This window comes from Mastomys coucha, unplaced genomic scaffold, assembly GCF_008632895.1.
Source record: "Mastomys coucha isolate ucsf_1 unplaced genomic scaffold, UCSF_Mcou_1 pScaffold14, whole genome shotgun sequence".
Taxonomy (NCBI): Eukaryota; Metazoa; Chordata; class Mammalia; order Rodentia; family Muridae; genus Mastomys; species Mastomys coucha.
In genome coordinates this window covers 21,657,615-21,678,762 of record NW_022196896.1, presented here as the reverse complement: position 1 = coordinate 21,678,762, position 21,148 = coordinate 21,657,615, and the positions used below count along the sequence as shown (strand labels likewise).

At 40.7% G+C, this 21,148-nt stretch overlaps 1 long non-coding RNA gene across 2 annotated transcripts in view; it reads right to left on the bottom strand.

The window, feature by feature from the left end:
- Positions 1-5,651: 5,651 nt before the first annotated feature.
- Positions 5,652-21,148, bottom strand: part of LOC116088050 — an 18,337-nt gene continuing 2,840 nt past the window's right edge. Inside the window, exons 2-4 of one of the 2 annotated variants that reach the window (XR_004117748.1) lie at positions 9,891-9,998; positions 6,122-6,230; positions 5,652-5,680 (exon numbers count right to left, since the gene is read on the bottom strand). This is a non-coding gene — a long non-coding RNA (uncharacterized LOC116088050). Of the gene's footprint in view, positions 5,681-6,044; positions 6,231-9,890; positions 9,999-21,148 lie in introns of those variants that run through there. The other variant, XR_004117747.1, reaches the window with a different exon arrangement.

Here is a 21,148-nt window from a genome sequence, read left to right as displayed (position 1 = left end):
AAAATTTGTTGTTTGTTCCTAGTGTTCAGATGTAGTGTGTTTGTTTAATCGTAAGATCAGATCTTCGAATTACTCAGGATAGAATTTAGCTTTAATGCATTAACTCTGCATTTTCCTCTGTAACAAGCTTGAGTTACTGCATTCTCTACGAGGTGATATGAGAAATTCATGAATGTGGGATATATGGCCCATGCCACTGATGGGTGTAAGAACTGGTGAGAAGGAGCCTACTTATACCCAGGAATCTCCAAGATCTGAGACGCCAAGGGTGGAGCTGCTCTCTCCCTGCCTCTGTGCCTACTCTGGAGCATGTGACCCTGACACTCAACTAAAGTACTAACAGGCAGACAGTGGCAGAAAACAGTTCCTGGAATGCGTCTCCATGCTCAGGAGACATCTCAATAGCCTTAGCCACCATCCAGTGACCTTCCCTTCCTGGATATTCTCACATCCTTCCCCTAAATTAAATAGTTCGTGGTTCACCCTGAATAAAGCATATGCATTCACATCTACTCCTTGTAAAGAAATATGAATGAGGGGCTGGAGAGATGGCTCAGTGGTTAAGAGAACTAACTGCTGTTCTGAAGATCCTGAGTTCAAATCCCAGCAACCACATGGTGACTCACCATGGGATCTCGTAATGGGATCTGATGCTTTCTTCTGGTGTGTCTGAACACAGCTACATAATACTTCATATAATAAATAAATAAAATCTTAAAAAAAAAAGAAAGAAAGAAATATGAATAAGCTAATATCATCTTAGAGAACTGCTTCATCAAAGATCACCACTAGGAAGACCTTCGCCTAACAAGCCGTGACACTAAGACTCCTAAAGAAAGCTCTTTTCATCTCCCACCCCTCTGGCACTCCACGCATGCTCGCTCCCAATGGATCCTGCTTGTCTTCGGCCCCCCTTTCCCCTTCTGGCCTGGTGTACAGCAGTGCTCTGATGCCCGGAAGGGTGACGCAGACCACAGACCCCCATTCATGACCTACTCTCCAGCTGGTATACCTGGGTAGTACCCACCTAGGGACCCTGAGAGGAGACCTGCAACATTTGTCCCAGACCCCTTCCAGTCTGGCATGAAGCAATACTCTGACGACAGGAAGGGAAACACAGACAGCAGACCAATCCCTGGACTTTTCCTTGTCCTCCTTGACTGGGGGCTTAGAGTACCTTCAATGCCTCATTAGCATGGGGAAGCATTTTAGAAATCTCAGGTGCTGAGGTGAACTGATATCAGAGGTATAACAAAAATGACATGAAGTTGTGGGGAAACTCTGCTAATTAAGGTCAAAGTCCACCAAGACCGATAGCCCCTGGGCTTAGTCCAATATGGGAGACTCCCTTCATTAGCAGGGCTTCTCTTTCTCTAACCTCATCTGGGGAATTCTAAGCCCCCACACAGGCCTCTACCTGGAGAATGTCACATACCCTCAGTTAGATTACAGGATCAGTTTCTTTTCTCCTGATGTTCATCACCACCTAGTAAAGATAAAAACATTATGATGTGACAGCAGAGATGGAGACAACTCCTCTCCTTTCACAGACTCCACCTTGGGCTTCTGTACGACACACAACATTTTAGTGGTATTCGGTGTATCGGATTAACTGGCACCACCACGACACTGAAGAACTTCCTTCTCTTTCATTTCCAAACCCCCTACATACCAAAGCTCTTTCCAAAGCAGTGCACTCAGCTGTTAGCAGCTGTTGCTCAGTGTCTGCTGACCACCAGCTGAATAAACAAGTCAATAATGTAATAGAGACCAACCTGAACACACGCTGGCCTCTAGTTAAACTTGTTCTTGGAACTATGTCCTATTATTCTAAGCTCTTATTTTCCACAGCACCTGCTAGCTTCTTGGGTAATCAGTTAGCCTGTAGACTAATATTTTCCCTTATAAATCAATGTTGCAAATAGCTTGGTATGTGACCTCGGACACAGTCACGAAGGACAAATCCTAAGAGTGAACTGAATATGACCAGGAAGGGAACAGTGGTCCCAGAACAGGCAAGGACAAAGGAGAGCGGTACTTCGCCTTGCCCCTTATTCCTGGTGGAGAGAGGGAACAGTTTCCATTCTGTTTTCTCAGTATTTACATGTTCTGCCATGTGTCAAAGGCAGCTCTGCTGTCTCATGCTTCAGCAACAATGGGGTGGTCGTGGATTTGCCTTGGTGCCACTTTGCTCTGTTTTTGCTTAGCTAGTTGTGGGATGCAGACAAATGTGGAGTTTTATATAACAAAGTTATGGAAGAGAGGGGCAGGAATTTTATTGACACAGCTGGGAAGATTTTTCTGGAAGAGGAGAGTTATTTGATAGCTTCCATAGGAGTGGAATCTTAGAGAGAGAGAGAGAGAGAGAGAGAGAGAGAGAGAGAGAGAGAGAGAGAGAGACACAAAGAGACAGAGAGACAGAGAGACAGAGAGAGATAGAGAGACAGAGACAGAGACAGACAGAGACAGAGACAGACAGAGAGACAGAGAGACAGAGAGACAGAGAAAGACAGAGAGAGAGAGACTGAGACAGTTCTCATGAAGTTTTGCTGTGTGTTGTGTGACTGAATTCTAGCCCCTATTGTTCCTTCTCACTGAACACTCCAGAGCTCTAACCATATGAAGGGGAAAGGAAATATGAGGCCACTGTTGGCAGAGAAAGAGCCACATGTATTGCTTAAATGATAGTAATACCATTGTTCCACTTAAAACTACAATTTAATTTTTACTTTGCTGTAAAAGACATCTGAGTTGCTAACAAAAAAATCTTAGCGTGTCTTATAGATTCAAACCAATTTCCTAAGTGCATGGCTCAGATGACTTACCTAAATGTGAGGAGGTATTATCTAGCAAACAGTTCACTATTCATAAGTTTTGAATGTAATATTAATTTGTGTCATTTTACATATCTGAGCCTCCTTATTTTCTGGAATCAAAATATCTAGTGGTGTTTGAACAAAGTAAAATTCAGGGCAAAACTCTGATTTTTACTCAGTATTTCTTATTTGCATTACTGCCAGGCATGCAGGTATTGGGTTCACGGAACATTTTTCTTTGGCCTCCCCTACAGGCTCCATATTTTGAAATCCCCAGCCTATCCTGACCCAGCTCTGTAAAAGCAGAGCATGCTCCTCTGCTAATCTTGGCACAACAAAATTATAGACGCCCTTTCCCTACCAAGTGAAAATTGAAGTCTTAAAACCTTGGAGTTGGAGTTTCTGCTGTTACTCCCTAGGCTACATGAACATTTAAGACTCAGCACTATTCACATTTAAAGTGTCTTTGGCCTTATACTTATTTGAGAAGAATTAATATCTAATTCTGGTTAATAATAAAAATGAAGAGGAAGAAAATGAAAAGGGAGAATGTGAGAACCCATGATAAGAAGCTAATTATGTCCCTGTTCTTTTCATATTCTAAATGGCTTTTGAGTGGGGAAACATCCTTCTGTTCCTGGAACAGTCTCTTGGTGGCTATGCTGTGGATAATCACTCCCCCAGATTGTGGGGGTCACAAAGCCTCCTTGGTTCTACTTCCTGCGTTTGGTCTCCCCTACATCCTGAACAGTGCAAAAAGCTGTAGCTAAATAATAATAATAAAAAATATCCAACAAGCCTTTCATTATTGTTAATGAATGCTATCCCTGCCCACTGACTCTAAATGACGCCTTATTGCTCTTTGCTCTACAGTTAAATAACCATTCCAGACAACAGGCACCCTTTCACTCTGCCTCTGGACTTTCTATTCAAAAAACTCTTTAGGACTTTGCATTTCTTCGTTTCCTTCCATATATTTCTTACATTGTCCTTTACATGCAGAGTCCTCTCTTTTTACAACTTCTCAATCAGTTTTTAAAGATCCCAATTCAAATCTAAAAACTGCTCTTACCATGTATTTCTGTTTCCACAGGATGCTAACCCTAAATAATCTAGTCAATTTCATCTTAGGCAAGGCCTCTCTTCTTTCATGGTTTTGACGCCCAGGACAGGTTTCAGTCTCTCATTATTTCTTCATTCATCCATTTATTAATAATCTTTATTACACCCCAAATTGGGAACAAACATGCATGCCATGATGGTCAAAAGCATGGGCGTGGTTCTGGATCCTAGCTCTACCCTTTGTCAGATATGTGATTAGTACTAGTAAGTTATTTAACTTCCTTTATCTCACTTTTCCCACGAGTCACATAGAAATGAAAAGAGTAACTCCCTAATTTATTGTGAAGATTAAAAAAAAATCTATGCAATGTGTGCTAGCCTAGGGACTGGCTTATGTCAAATATTTGTTATGATCTAGAGATATTGTCACATTGGTCAGCATGAACTGGATATACTTTGATTCTAATTCTTGTGTTCAGAGTTAAGTTCATCCTTTGGAGTTAGGGTACCATAACTGGGCTCCACTCTCCTGTGCCTTCAAAGTAATGAAGCCAATGGGCAATAGGTTCATAGTTCTTATACAATGAAAGCATGAGCTTCTCAGAAGCAGGTCCATTCTGATAGAAGGATCCCAAGCCTAGGAATGCTATCATGATGGGACAAGGGCTCTCTAATGCATAAGAGGGTTCTAGAGCAGTTAGAGGATCCATGTATGAAGAAACTGCTTTGACCAATAAGTGTTCAGATAGAATCCTACCTTTTAGACATGAAGTGCGTGTTGAAAAGAATTGATGATATTTTAAAAGTCCCATTATGATGGCTGGCATTGTCCATCAGCATGGTTACTATGTCTCAACAAATGAAGGTCCACCAATTATGATGTTAGACACGAAGCCAGAAGAAAAAGAATAAGAGCAAAGGCTTGAAATTAGGGATGCTGGCTTTTTCCTCTTTTCTCCACAATACCTTTGCTAGCAGATCTGTGAGAGGAGGGAGGCAGGGATTTGATAAGCCTTTTTCCCTCTGCAGTAAGAAGCCCACCAGGCTAATCAGAACCTGTCTCTGACCATGTCAATTTCAAAAATCAGTCTCCTAACCACTTTGAATGTTTTGAATGTTATTATATAAAGAAAGCTGTCATGACACTTAAAATAGGCACTCTCAAAGGAAGAAAATAGAATTGAATCCTGATATTAATTAAAATTAGAGATTTGTTTGAGGGGGCAGAGAACCAGACAAAAACCACACGAGTGATCAAATTTAGCTCCTTCTTTGTTTAGTTGTTGCCTAGTGAGAACTTTCTTGTCATTCAAATTGAAAGAAAAGGTTGTTTTCAACTGTCCTTTCAGAAGCAACTAAGTGTGGGACATGGGAACAAACCCACTGCCTCCAGCTTCTCAGTGCAAAAGCAATGTAGAATACGCTTAAAATACAGTTACACAGAAATAGAAGACTATACAATTAGTTCTACCCTGACTGCCCTTTCCACCAAAGAAGGGGGGGGGAAATGAACTCAATGTCTGACATTACACAATAGTTTTAATCAATTATAGCATACAAATAAAATATTATGTAGCCTTTTATTATAAAGGCATAACTATAGAAATATTGAGAACTCAACATTATACAATGAGAATTGAAAATAGTAAAATATAGTCAATAGACACAGAAATGTAAAGGGAAGTTTATACAGAGAGTAAGAATCTTAGAGTAGAAAGAAATGCTGCTCACCTGCTCACTGGAAGAGTAAATAGCATGTACAACAGCTAAGGGTGTGTTAAAACTCTCACAAAGTTTGTAAGCTAAAGAAACAAAAAAGTATTTTAAGCTTGATTTTCACCTTGTACAAATACATTCAGATTCAGCACACTCTCGTGTCGAGTTTGTTTGTCATCCGCCGACTTATTGCCCACCTGACCAGAATTCTCATCCCGTGGAAATTGGGGTCCCCGCAATGAACCCAGTGCGCGGCATATATCTAAATCTTCTCAATCTAAACATGTTGACCTAGGACTTGTCTCTCCCCATCCCCAGCCTCTTTAAAGCTTCTGTTTGAAAATAGAGAACTTGCCGGGCAGTGGTGGTGCACGCCTTTAATCCCAGCACTTGGAAGGCAGAGGCAGGCAGATTTCTGAGTTTGAGGGCAGCCTGGTCTACAGAGTGAGTTCCAGGACAGCCAGGACTATACAGAGAAACCCTGTCTCGAAAAACCAAAAACCAACCAACCAAACAAAAAGAATTACCAATATCCACCCGTTTCGTTTTCTTCTGGATTAAGGTTCACTGTCCTCAGCTACACAATAGCTGGTCTCCAATAAAGGCAGAAGCCACTTCTTCTCTTACTGTATTGACCTGTGGAAGTCAAAATTTAGTCACTAGCATTGTACAGAATATTTCTTCTAGTTTTTCATTTTTTCCCCTCTAACATATCTATATAGTAAATTCTGATCCCCATGCTTTTGAAATATGTTTCATAGATTATTGCAAAATTTCTTTAGAAGTTGAATTGACTCCTTTGACTCACTATATCCCATTTTTTTCCCCTTGGAGATAGAAACGTCATGAATATTTGTTCTTGTTTTGATGTTAAGTAGCCTGAAAAGAATGAAAAGGCCTTGTGATCAGAGGTGTGTTAAATTCTCTTTCAACGACCATCCCTGTCACACTTCTGTCTTCTTTTCAGGTTTCTGTTGTCTTGTTCTCATTTCTAGAAAGGGGCAGATTCTGAGCATAAAATGATGATCTGTAGCAAACAGATAGCTGTACCATGAAAAGAGTTTTCTGCTTAATGACCTGAAATTATAAAGTGTCTTTTATTGCTTCTGTTGGTTTCATTTGTGTTTATGTTCTCTAGGGGAAAGCTATATTTTCTAAATGGTTGGGATGTTCCTTTCCAGGAGCACAGCACAGGATGTTCTAAAGTAGAAGATCCTTGGAAGTCATAATGGGGAACCTGATGATGCTATCAAGAGGCACTGAGTATGACTGGAGAGACCAGTCAGTGTTCTCTGGAGCATGCTGATGAAGGGCAAAGAAATGTAAATTATTAGACAACACCCGATAGACAGGACCAGAGATACAATCCTTAATAGTCTTTTAAGTGCAGTGGCTTCTAGCTTATCCATTTTATTGGATCCATTATAACAAACACACTAAGTCTCCATGCTACCATGGAACTTATTTGTTCCCCACACAGTACTTGTTTGCAAAACAAAACAAAACAACCAAAAAATAGTATCACCTAAATTTGACAGGTGAGAAAGACATTTAGAGTCAGTCTAATAGTGATGACCCAAAACTTTGACGTGAAAGTAACTCAAGTGGTAACTCTTTTCTCTCTTCCCTTAATTATCCATAGAAGAGATCCCATAGCCTCACCTGGAATCCTAGTTTCCATAGATAAGAACCACTGTGTGTGTTTTCTAAGGTTTTCCACTTGTGAAGTATGATATAGTCGGTGTAACTGACTGCTCATCTCTTTTCCCCAGAGTTTTTGTGATGTACTATAAAAGGTGTTAATGATGCCTAAATAGCTTGGAGACTATTATTGCCGTATGATCTAGCAACTATACTCCTTGGTATTTACTCAAAGGTGATGAAATATGTTCGTACAAAAACATGCAACAGGATATATATCTACAGGTTAGGGTTAGGGTTAGGGTTAGGGTTAGGGTATATATATATATATATATATCAGTCATGGTAGGCTGTAAACATCTGGGCATATTAAGAATCCTACTTTAAATTTCCTGTCAGAACAAAACTGCTCCAAAAAAGCAAATCTTAATAAATGAATAAATCCACAGACTAACTGGTATAAAGTTTCCTATTAGTTTCTTCTCTTTTTAAAACCTAGGGCATTGTTTTGAGTTTTATTTCCGCAATAACTCAAAATCTTATATTTCACTTTAATTATAGGCTCCAGTATCCTAAACTTCTAATATAATGTTTTCTCTGCTGAATCACTTGATGACAGCAGTATAATTTCACAACTTTCAGTGTGTAAGAGTTGGAGCTGTGGGCTATCGGACACGTGATGTGTGCATAGTAAAAGGTTGTTGGGAAGAAAATCAATCAGTCATTGTGGTTCATGTCTCATTCCTAGGTTATCTGTGAAGGAGTTTGTGTTTGGTAATGAGGTTTGGATCTTAAATGTCTGCATAGGACATATGCTAGAGAACTTGGTCACTATCTGACAGTGCTATTAGGCGATAATGAAGCTTCTAGGATGTAGACCCTGTAGTTGTTTGAATGAGAATGGCCCCCATAGGCTCGTATGTTTGAGTTCTTGGTTCTCAGTTAGTAGATGAGTTCAGGAGGATTAGCAGGTATGGCCTTGTTGGAAGAAGTATATCATTATCATGGGCATTGGGTTTCAAACCTTTATGCCAGTTCCAGTTACTTCTCTCCGCTTGCCTGCGGATCAGATGTAAGCTCTAAGCTACAGTTCCAGTGGCATGCCAGCCTTTCTGCTGCCATGATCCTAGCCATGACAGCCATGGACTGAATCTCTGAAACTGTAAGCTCCTAATACACTCTTCTATAAGTTGCCTTGGTTATGGTGTCTCTTTGCAGCAATAGAAAAGTAAATAAGTCAGGGTCTAATAAAAAGAGGTTAAATTATTAAAGGCACCCTGTCCCTTCCCCCCCTGCTTCTCGTCAGCCATAATGTAAGCAACTTCTCTTTAATGTACCCTGACTTTCTGCATTATCATAAACCCACAGTTATAAGGCTGTGCGACCATTGAACTGAGAACCTTGAAACCATGAGCCAAAAGAAATCTTTCCTTTTGATTAGTTGATTTACCTCAGGCCTTTTGTCATGGTAAGAGAAGTTTAACACAAATAATTTTTAGGAACACACTTTTTGATAATATTAAATAGTTTTAGTCTAGAGTAAAAGACAAGATTAATATAATAATTAGGCCTGGGGGAGTCACTGAGATTATGCATGCTTCTGTGACAGGTATGGAAAATGTCTTCTGCAGGGAGATCAAAAGAGGCAATGCCTGCAAACATTTCTAAGCACAGTAACTGATAAACAGTGAGTGTTCATCAGGGTGGAGAATTAGAGACATTTTCTGACTTTTAAACTAAGCAGAAGAGGAAAAGCCTTCCGATAGATCAACTGTTACACAGTGCTTCTTGAATTACGGGAATGTGTGTTCCAGCAACTGGCACTTCCCTAATGTTTTCCCTGCTCTCATTCTACCTGTTGTTTGGTACCATAATCTCAGAGAGGAAGTCAAGTCAAATCATACTTGTATTTCCCAGATTGCATTCCACTGCTGCCCAGCCTAAACTGTATTTCCAAACGCATATATACCAGGGAATTCTGTCATTCTCCCTCCCCCCCCCCCCCCCCCCATTCCTGGAAAGCCACAGTCCATCAGTTCATTATGCTGGGAAGGTGTTGACAGTAATGGTGCCTCCTTTTCCGGCAAATGAGTACTTGTGGCAGAGAAGGCAAGAGACAGAGGTAGGTATTCAAAGTCCCTCTCCTCGTCACCTACTTTCGCCATCCAGGCCCCAGCCTTTAAAATAGTGTCACTAAGTGGTAACAAAGGATTCAAATCAGCCTGTGAGGAACATTTCAGGTGGAAACCATAGCAGCAACTATTTATGTTCTCTTCACTTACCAAGCAAGACTGCAGGATGCCGTGGGAGAAAGTTATACAACAATGTAGATTATATCACTGTGTTCTTGTATTCGCTCATGTCACCTGGACACTTGAGCCCTTTCAGTAATTCTTTCATGTTTGGGAAGCTGTCTATTCAATTCTATGCAGAACCATTTCGGTAACATGTTTCTATAACCCTGACACTTCTCTACTGTCCTCATTTGTCACAGGTAACTTTGCTTCCAAGCAAATGAATGCAGACAAACACACACACACATACATACACACACACACACACACTGGGGCTACCATATCAAAATTTCAGTTAAATTATATTTAGCTTCCCATGTGGGAGACTGTCTGACAACAGATATAAGACAGTCCACCTTACCTTAAGGTTATTGATTTTGTTCAATGGAGGCAGGGTAGAAGTTCTTTTCAAATCCTTGGGCAGGGTCTCCACCTTCCTCAGGGTTCCACCCCTGATCCTGCTGTGACACTGTCAGTAGAGAGGGATTACAGCCAACTCACAGGAGATGCAGAGGGTAAAGAGAAGAGACTAAATCACCTGGGGAAAACTACTAACTATCCATTTTAGAATACTCTTTTAAGCATCTTCACCTGTTCCAGTTTCTCATCTACTCCTGTTTCCTGGTTCTTCGTTTCCTTGCTAATCGCTTGCCAGTTTTGTTATCTCTTCTCTCCCAGCACATTGGATCAGCTAACAGAAGCTCTCCCATCTAGGAGCTGGCTAGGAAGATCAAACAGCTGTCAAAGTCTCTGTCAAAATGGCTTAGAATATTGGCTGGGATTTGCAGCAACTTGGAAGCAATAGTCCAAAATTACTAGCCAGTATTTGATTTTGATTAACTAAAACCTAGATATAAATTTCACTGACCACGTTCCTTTAAGCAAGCACACATGCTTGAGGGTCCCCATTCTTGGTGGCTGAGCTGAGCCGAGAAGTTCACTTTCTAATTTGTCTGGAAGAGCCACAGGCAGAATCAGAGCTTGAGAGTGAAGAAATGTTCTGGCTAATGAGTTCCAGATGAGAGAAGATCTTTGATGTTTTAATGCGTTCTTTTAGTTTCAGCTACTATATTTGCTTTGGGGGCTGATTTGTGGGGCTTGTTTTCAAAAATCTCCAAATTGTTCAAAAGGTCTAGGTCCTTGTGAGACTCACTGCTTGCTTTGCCTACAATCTTAACCAAAACCACTTGCTTGTCTCCTTGCGTCCATTTTGGCGTGGGACAGCATTGCAAAAGCCAACTCTCTATTCGTGCCATTCCTGTTTGTAATGGCTGCCCATCAAGTCTGGAGTAAAATCCAAGATCACTATTCGGATTTTCACAAGGACTTATTTCGTGTGACTATTGTCGTCCCTCGAAGTTCACTCCCCATGCTACCCCCTTAACCCACTGTGAACCAGGCACCCTGCTCTCGGTAGTGTAAACATGTCAAGTGCACTTTGACTTTAGACCTTTATGCTCTTTCCTCCTGAAGGGCCTGAAAAATTTGCTCAGTTAATCTTTCTCCATGCATTTGATAACTGGTTGGTTCAGCTATACAGAACTATAGCAAGCCTTTGTGTATTTAGCATTCCTGAGCCACTCAAACTTACCACCCCTGGAATGTTTTGATAAATATGCCTGTGTTAGTCATATTTTTATATTACAAGTGGCACCACTGATTTTGTCTAAGAAATAGCAATATTACGTGTGTTCAATCTGAAAAAGTTAGTTAGTGAAATTCATCTACATGTTAGAATTAAGTTAAAGCCAAGATAACTTGATCTTGGTTTCTTAGAGGCTACACTTCCATAATAAGGAGCCTCAGGACTACAACTCAAGACTTCAGTAACTGAAGAGTTCTCTGTCATGTAGAGCGCAGGAAGCCCACAGTCCTCTGAGTTCTCTGTGAGGACTTTTGGCAATTCAGAGTCCATTCCTATTTCTGCTCCAGATACCACTGAGATGCAGTCCTCCTCTGCATACCCAAACTAACCCACAGCCAAATCTATGATGTCATACACAAGGACAAATTAAGTAGCTTCCTTTTAAGGCAGTGAGGTGGAATTTTCACTTCTCACTTGTCATTTTCTTGGTTTAATGGGGCTCATGAATAGTCTCTCTGTGAGCATCAATGTCTGTGTAGATCTGGAGGGACCCATTATTAATCTTCAATGCTTATGGAATCAATGCTATATTTGAATGAATAATTAATTGATACATATGATGACATTCCCCCCTATCATCCTGTGTGAATCTAATAGGGAAACAGAAGACTGACAGAAAGAAACTAAAACATCATCTCTATCACTAATATTAGCCAGGTGAAAGGGGTTATGTCTGTCTGCCCCCAAAACTCAATTATACCACTCCAAGTTTCAGAATAAGACAGACATAATCAAATTCACGGCGACATTGGACCAATATAAACCTTTCTGTGTGGGCAGACAGACATTGCCCACGGAAGAACAGCAGATTGTTCCCAGAAGGAGGCATGGCTGAGGCTCAGCCAGTTACATTCAACCAGTTAAATTCAGATATTCTGATTTAATGTACCAAGCATGTCATTTGTTTCATTTCTCCTGAGGTGATGTGAAAGGAGCTGCAGAGACAGCCTGGCACATCCTCCTAACAGGAAGAATGAGGACATCAAATATTTCCCTGAAATCAAGCCAGCAGATGCCAGCACATCTCCAGCAGCCCTTCCTTTGGGTCTAAAGATAATCCCCTCACCAATCTTTTTGTCTCTTCACTGAACTAGTTTCTGCTGCTTTCATTTTCCCCATGTCTCTTATCTGGAAGGCTTTGGCTATTAATTTCCACAAGTAAATGTGGCCTGTATCTTTCCCATCTTAAAGAAATCCTGACTCCTTTAACCTGGGCTCCTGTTTTCTACAGCATAGTACCTGTCCTTTGTTTAGAAGTGAGCCCCTTGAAAGTGACGTAAGACTTTATGTCTTCTATTCGTCAGTCCGCTGCAATGGACCTCTACCATCTCCATTATCTGAAAATGTTCTTAATAATTCAAAAAATTAAGTGATTATTCAATAGCCCATTCCTTTCCTCAATCCTCGGCAGTGGGTAATACTCCCCCTACTCTATATATTATTTTAAGTCTTCTTTCTCTGGAGTTTCTATGACAACCTTCTCTGCTTTATTTCCTTTAGAAGTGTCTTCATCTCTTAGTCCATAAATATTGTTATTCTCACAAAACTCATCCCTGATTCTTACTTTATAATAAATACTCCTTGAAAAGGCATTTGAGTTACCAATACATGATGATCCTCAAATTACAACTCTAACATAAGCCTAAGCATGATATTTGCCTTGATATACATTCAGTATCTTTATATAGATGCCCTGGTTATCGTCTATTGAAAACTAAATTAATTATCTTCCTCCTCAAACTTGGATATTAATATGCTCAGTCACCATAGTTCCATAGTTCACATGCTGGAAACCACCTCTTATTTTCTCTATCTCTTCAAACCTCTCCTCCAATTCTATATGAAAGTTATATCCACTTCAATCCCTTTAGTAGGTCTTCCATCTATACCTCATGCACCCCTCTTCACGGTTATTCCCTACTCTAATGGGGTCAGCATCTCCCATATCACTGACAGGATGGGTGTTCTGAACTTACCAAACTGGGACATTAATGACATTAGTGAGAAGTCACGCAGAAATCACTCATGACACTTTGATTTGGCTGTTTGTTTCACGTTCTTTTAGACATACTGCTGCATCAAAAGTCAACCTTTAGGAAAGTCTCCTGCTCTCCTGGAAAACTGCTGACAGGTTCTGGGGGAAAGTCGTGCAATGAGTGGCATGACATTCTTCAAAATTCCAAGCCCTAATTTGGAGTCCTTATGTGTCTTCACCTGTCACTGACAGAATCCAAAACACTGAGCACAATGTCCCAGCCAGGAAGCAGACAGTGTATGCAAAGAAGGGGTCAGGAAAAAAATCTAACCATCAAGGCCCACATCCTACCTAGTGACCTACTTCCTCAGACTTAACCCTACCTCCTAAAGTTTATATTAATCATTATAATTATAGCCTATTAAACTATAAATTCATTAATGGATCTCTCTTTTATGATCCAAATACCTCCCAGAGGTCCTATATTTAAACAATATTATAATAGAAACCAAGACTTGGGTTTGGAGGGCACATTTCATATCCAAACCATAAAAATTCTTAATTAGACATCAGGATTTATGTCCACATCTCTACCAGATTGAGAAATATAAACTGTACAGAGAACATTTTTGTTCACCACAAAATCTGATTTCCTTTGTGTGACATAAAATATACTTCATGATTTTGTTCCTGGCTCTCTGTCTATCCCAGGGTATTTACTTCTGATAATCTGCCAAATTGGAACCCTAAATGAAATCCCTTCAAGTGGTCTTTGCATAGACTCTTTGCCCTGTTGAAATACTAACTTATCTGACAGTGGAATGACACTTCCAAAGTATCCAGAACTTTGGATCCAAAGTAGCCACCTTGATCATTCACATAAGCAGAGGTGCCTTTGTAGTATTTAGTGTTACAATTAACCTTCAGTAACACTGTTCTTTTCTTTATGTATTTCATGCAGTATTTCAGAGTATAAACTAAGTCAGGAGCTAAATCAAGGAAGTTACTACTTAACTGTAGTCTAAACCCAGAACTTAAATTTCACATTCACAGTTTCCCATCCTTTTGCATTTTTCTAAGATATGAACTATGAAATATTAACTCTGGATGTATTTATGCATTAACTTTTAAATAAAAATAAGCAATAAGCAAGTCAATACTTGCTTTATTATATGTTTGGCAATTGAATGTATATTTTATCATAAGTACAATCATCTTAATCTGTTTTTATGCTCTTATAACAGAATATCTGAGACAATTTATAAAGAATGGAGACTTATTCTTCCGCTTCTTAAAGCTGGAAAACCCTAGGTTGAGGGCTCACTTCTGATCAGGACCTCCTACATATGTCACAACAGGCAGAGGCAAAAGGTAAGAACACACAGAGGTCAAGACTGGGCCCACTTCCTTTCAGAGCAACCCCTACTCTGGACAGGACTATCACACTCCTGCAATAATGGTATTAATCATAAGGGTAGTTACAACATATTCTTCTATTTTTTTTTTTTTTTTTTGGTTTTTCGAGACAAGTTTCTGTGTATAGCCCTGGCTGTTCTGGAACTCACTGTGTAGACCAGGCTGGCCTCGAACTCAGAAATCTGCCTGCCTCTGCCTCCCAAGTGCTGGGATTAAAGGCCTGCACCACCACTGCTCGGCTCCCTATACCAGTTTTTAAAGGTGATCTGTGGTGGTTTGATTAGGTATGGCCCCTGTAGTCTCATGTGTGTGAATGCTTGTCCCATAGGAAGCCGACACTATTAGTAGGTTTGGTCTTGTTGGAGTAGGTATGATTGTGGTACAAGAAGTGTTTCACTGTGGGGTCAGACTTGAGGTCTCCTATGCTCAAGTTCTGCCCAGTGTGGAACACAGTCTTCTCCTGGCTACCTGCAGATCAAGATGTAGAACCTTGGGCTGCTCCAGCACCATGTCTGCCTGCCTGCTACCATGTTTCTCACCATGATGATAATAGACTAAACCTCAGAAACTGTGAGCCAGTTCCAATGAAATAGTCTCCTTTATAAGAGTTGCCTTGGTCAACTTCTTCAGAGCAGTCTCTTCAGAGCAACAAAGCATGAACACAAGGTCAGAACTACATCTTAACGTTGATAGTGAGAATGTAAGATAGCTTTTGAACTTTTTTTTTTTTGCCCTCTCTAGATGTCTCTGCGTTCCTTGAAGGGAAATAGTCATCTACGCATCTCCAGTGTGAGAAGTCGGAACCCCAGTGAAAGCTCATGGGGTTTCCAAAATTAATGTTAAGAGCTTAGTCATGACTTTGAAAGTCATGAGCTACATACTGTGGCCCATGTGAGTAAAATGGTGTAGCAAGACTGTTCCAGTCATACCTCAGTTCATCGCCTTCTGTCTCTGATTCTTCGTAAAATGTACTAATTTGTGTCTGTATTTTCCATTTCTCTCCTTTCCTTGTTGACCCTCCTCCATGCAGCTGCTCTATCGTGGAAATAAATTCTGTTTAGAATCTTATTGAAAAAGTTGAAGCTCGCCGGGCGGTGGTGGTACACACCTTTAATCCCAGCACTTGGGAGGCAGAGGCAGGCAGATTCTGAGTTTGAGGCCAGCCTGGTCCACAGAGTGAGTTCCAGGACAGCCAGGACGACACAGAGAAACTCTGTCTTGAAACAAACAAACAAAAAAAAAAAAGTTGAAGCTTAATTTTGTATTTATATTAATAAAGTTTTCCTAAAACAATTCAAAATTGGCTTGCTTTGATGTCCAAATAACTTATTAATCTGGTATAGTCAGTTAGACAGTAGTGTGAAAAGGAAAGACATATTAAAAGAGACACTTAAGTTGTATTTTAACAATTTTCTATTATCTCCATTTTTTCTAGTTAAAAAAAAAAAGAAGGGTATGTTCCATGTCAGTCAGAAGGACTAGCAAATAAAGCTGAATATTTCTAGAGTTGATGCTAGATAAACACTCCTATGGTTTAGGAGAACTGAATGAGCTCTCTCTCCAAAAGCCCCTCATCCCCACTGCCCAGCACAAGATAAAATGGCATCCAAGTGAAAAAAGTTACTAGGAGATGAGTCCTAGAAAATGAAGGCAGACTTTGGCTCCTGCAGAGCTGTCAATCTAGGAAGGAGACAGCTGTTGAAGGGTAGTAAAGAGTGATGCATATCTTAAAAATGAAGCCCAAAGTGCTGAGGAAGGCCACAGTGAGGAGGCTGAGCTGGTGAGCCATTAGATTAGGATGCAGACAGTACAGAGTGCTGATTTTGTCACAGTGGAGCTGTTTGCAGGAATCTTGACTTGGCTGTACTTTGTCTCACCCCATGGTTTCTGTATTGAAACGCTCCCTATGTCCCCAACAAAGTTATATCAATTGTCCTAAGACTATAATGTGCCAATTCTCAGCCTAAAGAAAAATGAATTTTTTGCTGATCGTGTCTTTTGCAGGTTTCTTTTTTTTTTTTTTTTTTCTCGAGACAGGGTTTCTCTGTATAGCCCTGGCTGTCCTGGAACTCACTCTGGAGACCAGGCTGGCCTCGAACTCAGAAATCCGCCTGCCTCTGCCTCCCAAGTGCTGGGATTAAAGGCGTGCGCCACCACCGCCCGGCTGCAGGTTTCTTTTTAATACTTGACCTCACATCCCTTCCAATCAGTATGAAAGCAGCGAGATTCTAAAACCAAAAACAAGAATGCAGGCCTACAATAGAGGGGTCAAAAGGTCAGCTTTGCTTGCATCCTGGCTTTGGGCCAAGGGCAGAGAAAGAACCTTGGAGGGCTCTGTGAGACAGCTGAGCTTGCTGGGGCTTGCTTTAGTGCCAGCGGCACTGCAGTGAAGAATGTGTGTGAAGGTCAACTTTTTACTGGTCCTCAAAAATCAAAAGACTGACTGTCTTTCAAGAACTTGAAGATTTCAACAAAGCCTTCTTTCCATTGACATATTAAAATATCAGATACCCAGCAGAAAAAAACAAAACCAAAAAATAAGATCTGTTTCTTTTGGAAATGGATTCAAATATTTGAAATGTTTTGCTCTTCTTTTATACATAGAACCCACATTCATACATCCCACCCCTAGGGAGTATGCACTATGAGCATGGACTCCTCTTAGCATCATGATCAAGACCAGGCTATGCCCTACTCTAAGTGTGGGGAGCTTTGAGGGCTGCTTGGCAGGAATCTGACATTGGCCAAGGACAAGGAAATGGGCTTCAGACAGGAATCTGACATTGGGCCATGACAAGGAAGTAAGCTCAGGCAGGAATCTAATTTTAGGCTAGAATAAGAAAGTAAGTTCAGGGCTGGAGAGATGGCTCAGCAGGTAAGAGCACTGATTGCTCTTTCAAAGGTCCTGAGTTCGGATCCCAGCAACCACATGGTGGCTCACAACCACCCATAATGAGATCTGATGCCCTCTTCTTGTGCATCTGAACACAGCTGGAGTGAGCGGGGCCGGAGTGACGGGGCCGTCCTGAGTTCAATTCCCAGCAGCCACATGATGGCTCACGGCTATCTGTACAGCTACAGTGTACTCATACACATAAAATAATAAATGAATAAATCTTTATAAAAAACAATAAAACTGTATGACTAATATGTTAAAAAAAAGAAAGAAAGCAAGTTCAGGCAGGAATCTTAATTTTAGGGTGGAACAAAAGAAGTAGGCTTCAGGCAAGAATCTGATTTTGGGCTAGGACAAGGAAGTGGGCTGGGATATTTTGGTCATCGTGATAAGCCCTTAGAAACAGTGATCACCGGACTTTGCGCATATTGCCGTGCTTGCTCCTTGATTATTTGTGTTTATTGTACTGTTTTCCCTTATTGCTTGCATGTAATTAAAATGATATAAAGGCGGATTGGGAAAAAGTAAACCTGCCTCAGCCTCAGAACTGGTTGGGGGTCATGCTGCAGTATTGTCTAGTTGGTTTTTTTTTCTTTTTAATCCTCACTCCTGCGCTGGAGAACCTGTTGACTGACTGAACTGACTTGGTTATCTAAGTAATCCGATTTCTCAAGACAGTTTTATCAGGCTTAGGAGTTTTATTGCCTTAGGAGAGACTCATTTTAAAGGCAGGTTTGACTTCATTTTCGGAGAGAAGGATAACCCCAGCTCCTGGGGGAACCCAGGAACTGCACCATCTGCTGGGTACCACCTGTCCAGTGCATTATGATAAACGACTGATCCCCGAGAAAAGAAAGCCTTCTTATATATTAATTGGTCAGTGTTGAGATTTTCAGGGCACACTAGAGTGCTTAAATACTATCAAAGAAACCATACCAGAGAATTTATCAGACACCAAGACCAAGGAAAGCGAAGAGCACCTTTGCCTGGACCCCAGGAAATAGCAGACACCTAACACAGCAATGATATGGTCCCTCTCCAGCCTATCATCTGACACAGGATTTGTCCAGTAAGGACTGAGAACCTCGGCCTTGGACCATATTCTCCGCTAATAATGTAGCCTCTCCAACTGCCTATCTGCCCACCTGTTCATCTGTGTACTTGTCCCATGTTCTGCTCTGTACTGGTTCCAGGCTTTTCATGGCCCAGCTGAGTTCTGCATGCAGCTTCATTCTCAGACTGACTCCAACAGCTCCTCCCACAATGCCATCAATGGTTCCCTCCCAGCTCTGGTCTGGCTCACTCAGTACGTATTTATAGATTTTAGAGTACCTAAGAAACCTCTTGAAATTTGGTGCATGATTTTTAACTTGTATTCATTCTGTGACCAATCTATATATGTTTAGATATATTTACTGTGTGCTAAGTGAGGTGTAATATGAAGAACTTGCATTTGTCTTGGCCAAGTCGCCAAGGTACATAGATTTTATAACAAGTTGCTAAAGCCTGTAAGTGTATTGTTATTCAATTAATTCTGACATTGTGGAAAGACACGCTGTGTTCTATGTTTCTGGCATAGCATGATCACAATGTCACAGGGGTTAATTAGGCTACATTTTGTAGAGTCAAAGCTTTATCTGGGTCAAAGCATAGGTCAACACAGGCTTGCTTCCTCCCCTGTTTCCCAGCAACCAACTGGTAGAATGGAGTGGTGGGTAGAGTGTGGGACAAACCAAGCTCCCTTCCTTCCCACCCCCTTGCTGAGTCTGAAGCACAATCTTGGCCTTTTCAGCCAAACACCAGCAAGAATTAAAGAGGTTTCTCCTGATGGACTTTTCTTTGCATTTCCAGAAAGGCCTGCTGGAGTCACAGGGAAAAATTAAATAAATTAAAGGGTGACACAGGAATCCTAAAAGCTAGCACTCTAACCTGAGGTTATTTATGCCAATAGGCTCAACATAAACAAGTCTTCCATATGGTTGGCCAGTTTAATGAGAGCTCTGTACTATGGCTGGAAGCCAGTTCCCAACTAATAAAGATTTTATGCTTGTTGCTTATTTTCTTCCTTGCTGGGTTGCTTTGTGAGACTATACCTCTCAGAAGTATGAAGGGAGTAAACAGGTACTCACAGAAAGTAGGAAGATGTTCTTAATACTCTGCAAAAACACTATTCAATAGTATTTTAGCCTTTATAAGATTACAAAAAAAAAAGCATTTAAGAATTAGGAGTTGAGGATGTGCCTCTGTTGGTAAGGTGTTTGAGTTAAGACCCCAGAACCCATGAACAAGCTGTGAGTGGGAGCTTGCATTTCTAATCCTAGCACTAAAGAGGCAAAGAGAGCAAATTATCTATGGCTGACCAGCCAGCCTAGCCCTCTTAGTGAGCTCCAGGAGAGTAAGAGAACCTTGTCTCAAAAACAGAGGTAGCAAATGAGAAACAACATCAAAGTTTGTCCTCTGACCAACACACACACACACACACACACACACACACACACACACACACACATAGGGGAAGAGAGAGAGAGATGTTTAAAGTGAAAGAGATGTTTGAAGAGATGTTTAAAATGCTATTTTGTTATAGGATCTATTTTACTACAACCTTGGCATTCACTGTAAACAGTACAGCATACAGCAGAAGTGTGCCAGGAGCCATAGCCTTAACCATGGCCTAGTGAAAAATTACTACACTTACAGCCCTGAGAGAACATGGGTAGTCTAACAATATTTGTGGGTGTGGAGGACATTGTGACCCTTGGTTCTAGGAACTGAAGATTGCCACCAGTCCTCCCTTGCCCCGGGCTCTTCCCCTGTTGGGTTTTTCCTCATCCTTTGTCATAGGATCTTCCCTCTCCCTAGAAGCTTTCTCCTACTTGTGCTTATATTACCATCCCTGAAGTAAAGTTTTTGGAGCTTGATCAGACAGCTGTCTTGCTCTCATTCTTCGTGTCCCTTGTCTCTTTTGGTCTCTCTCACCCCTGCCCTAGGACCCTGTTGAATGTCCCACAGGTCGGGGCAAAATGGCATCCAATGAAAAATAGAGAAAGCTATTAACCAACAGATACATTTTATAGACTGATCAATTGTTGGCCGTTTGCATTATTGCTATTCACAAGCTCACAGCAGTCCTTTAGTAAAAGGGACCATTAATGTAGATTCATCTTTCTTTATCTCCAAGTAAAGTTTTAACACCTTATTATGAAGCTGTTGCTGTGTTAATAAATCATGAAAGTATTTTGAAAAGAATGTCTTAAAAGCCTGATGAGACATCTATTCCTTGTTTCAAACAGCAATTAAATTGGTTATTCCCAGAGCATTGATTGATGGCCTATTACATAGCAAATTTTTTAGGCAAAATTGATAAAAATTCAAGTAAGAAAAGATAATTTGCTTACTCTAAATGATTTTCAAAAGTTGATAGGAGATATTAGTTGGCTAAGACCTCATCTTAAGCTTACTACTGAAGGGTAGAAGAAAAGATCATTTAGTAGAAATATATAGTATATAAGCTTTTACTTAAAGGGCATGGAAAATTTTCTCTGAAACGAGCCAAGAATATAGGCCGGCTAGTTCCAGAAACTGGTTGACCACAAAGGCAGACATCTAGGTGGTTCTAGGTAGTGGTCAATCACAAAGTGAATGACAATGACGATGATAAAACCACATTCTTGAGAATAATGAGTATGC